Below are 3252 nucleotides of genomic sequence, written 5' to 3' on the forward strand. Positions count from 1 at the left end.
AAGCACAGATGTCTTTGCAGGGCATGTGACACTTCCTTCCCAAGCACTCCCCCACGGCTTCAGGTCGCCCCAAGAACGCGCTGACCCAACAGCCAGCTAAACCAGCGCAGCCGGTCTCTCAACCCCGTCCAGTGACTGAAACCAGTCAGCGCTTTAAACCAGCCAAGCGCTTCCCCTTTCCAAAGCACCAGGGTCCCCAGCCTAAACTTACAGTACGCTAGACCCAGAGCCTCGGAAGCCGCCCTAATCCAGCAGAAAATAAGAGAAGGGGGCCAGGTCTTGCTGCGGCCAAACCACCACTGAAAATAGCTTGCATGCTTCTTCCAGCCCCCTCTTCAGTTCATAGGTAGGAGATGTTCTGATTGCAAACAATGGGTCCGTTTCAATTAACTCACCCCTGTAAAGCACCTGGGCAGTTGGGTCCCAATACAAGGCGGGCCACCCCCAGACTTCATGCAACCCCTAGTCACTCGGGCCAAGGCCTGGGGAAGCCATCCCCGATATGACAAAATGGGTATTAAGCAAAATAAAACGAGGTTACTCGCTATAGGACATGTGGCTTTGCATAGTTAAAGGAGCATTTCACCCAGAGTTTGAAATTCATTTCACACAAAATTTCTAGTTAGTTGGCTGTGGCGAGCAGAACGAGGGCAACTGGATGAGGGATGTGAGAGGACGGCGCGAGTGATAATGAAAGACACCAGTGAGACACTCACGCACCGGTCTCGTATCTCATGTTGCACGGAGGAGCGGATCATAAACATAGTTATAAATAAGGAGCGACGACGGCAGCCCACATGTCCTGACAGGACCATACAAATTGTAATATCTTGTATTAGAGCAGTTCAAATTTGTGCTTTGAATACAAATCTGACGACTGGATGTTCAACGTGGCACCTCAAGGCAAATAACTCTAAGGATTTGAGAATTAGAATTGTTGCTCTCCACAAAGATGGCCTAGGCTATACGAAGATGGTAACACCCTGAAACTGAGATACAGTACAGGCCAGGGTCATACAGAGGTTTTCCAAGACATGTTCCACTCGGAACAGGGTTTGCATGGGTCAATCAAAGAAGTTGAGTCCTCGTGCTGTGCGTCAGGTGCAGAAGCAGGCTTCAAAAAACAGACGCATGAGTGCTGCCAGCATTCCAACATGTGCTGTGACATTCTGAAGCAGAACACAATGCCCTCCCTTCAGATACTGTGCCGAACGGCATGATAACGTTCCCTTGCTGAGGAAGCTGAAGGTGAAGGTGATAGAGTGGCCAAGTATGTCTCCAGACATGAACGCTTTTGAGCACCTGTGGGGCATCCTCGAGCAGAAGGTGGAGAGGTGCCATGCGTCTCAGCTCCATGATGTCATTATGAAGGAGTGGAAGAGGATCCCAGCAACAAACTGTGCAGCTCTAGTGAATTCCATGCCTTGGAGGATTAAGGCAGTGCTAGATAACAATGGTGCTCACACAAAATATTAACACTTTGGACACAGTTTTGACATGTTCACTTAGGGTGTACTCACTTGTCAGCTATTTTGACAGTAATGGTTGTGTGTTGAGTTATTTTCAGATGACAGTAAATATATACTGCTAAACAAGCAGCACAATGACTACTCTAAAACATATCCAACAAATATATAAGTTCTGGTCAAAAAGATTGTTATGTTTAAAAGATGTTTACATTTAGTCCACAAAAAAATAGAAAAATAGAAAAAGACCAAAAAAAATAGAAAAATGACCCTGTTCAAAAGATTACATACCCTGGATTATTTGTATTGTGTGTTGTCACCTAGATGATTTTTTTTTTGTTTGTTTGTTTTGTTTTTGAGTTTGTCTTTGTTTGTCCTGAGCATTTAAACAGCCCGATGTTCTTCAGATAAATCCTCCAGGTCCCGAAAATTATTTTTCCAAACTATTTTGCTCATTGGAACCCTTTCCAGCAGTGACTGTATGATTTTGATATCCATCTTTTCACACTGAAGACAATTGACGGACTCAAACACAACTATTGAAAAAGGTTCAAACATTCACTGATGCTCCAGTATGCTCCATACATCCAATAATGCCAAAACTAAATGTTACAAAAATGCAAAAACAGAAACAGACAGTAATTCACTCTCTCTTCCAACACACACAGCACACACACACACACACACACACACACACAGGGACTCCCTCATTATTACATAAATGCTGATGTCATGAAAATGAATCTGATGGCCTCTTTTTGGCTGAGAGGGGAGTGTGATCACCCACATACAGGTTCATTAAATCTCTGTGTGAATGTGTATGTGTGTATTCCAATTCACAGTCAATACACTGAGGGATCAGATCACAAAAGTGTACTGAGCATGTGCTTTAAAGCACGTAGGCTACCGCTGAAAGGGAACGTGAGAGTGAGCAGTGGCACTCCTGTTTCTGAGCAAGGAGAGGAGAATTGCTGAGCTCATTCTCATTCTTCTGAAAATTGGGCATTGGCATGGGCATGTGCGAACAGTTCAGCAGAAGCCCCAGGGTATCTTGACAACCAAAGGCCCAGGTCAACATGAGGGCCAAAGCCCTATTACATATTTGACTTCCTGAAGTGTTTTTTAATAACAGAAAGATATTAAAGGTGTTAAAATGAGAAAATAAACCAAATATTTGATTGATAATCTGAATTACACTATTCGCAGTTCAAAAAGCAGATTTTTCTATTGACAGCCATTTCAAATTGACCATTTATCCTGACATTTTTTTTGCCAGCAACATATGAATCAAAAATTAAATTTAAAATTAACATTTTTGATTTTGTTTAATGCTTTTATCCCACTGCATTCAAGATACTGTATTCCCTGTCAGTTGAACCCATAACCTTATCATCGCTAGTGCTATATGCTTTACCAAGAAGGCAATATATTTTAATTAATTTAGTCTAAATTTAGCTAGATTTCATTTTAGCAAATTTATATGAAATGGAAAAAAAATACATTATATGATGTTATATTATATCACGTATGTATGAATGTAGGCTATGTGTGCATGCATGCATGGAAATATGTATTTATGTGCATACTTAATTATTTACCATACAAACAATATTTAATTGACATTTTTGCCTTGATGACATCTAAAACGGAAAGTTGACAAATGTCAGAAGACCTTTTTTTTTTAGCAAATAGGCTATTTAGTAAATATTTAGTCTTCTCCACTGACCAGTTTGAAAGATATAAGCAAGAAGTAAAACATATGTAAATGTGTGTGCAAAGTATTTTG

This window comes from Pimephales promelas, chromosome 13, assembly GCF_988280905.1.
Source record: "Pimephales promelas chromosome 13, fPimPro1.hap1.1, whole genome shotgun sequence".
NCBI classification, from domain to species: domain Eukaryota; kingdom Metazoa; phylum Chordata; class Actinopteri; order Cypriniformes; family Leuciscidae; genus Pimephales; species Pimephales promelas.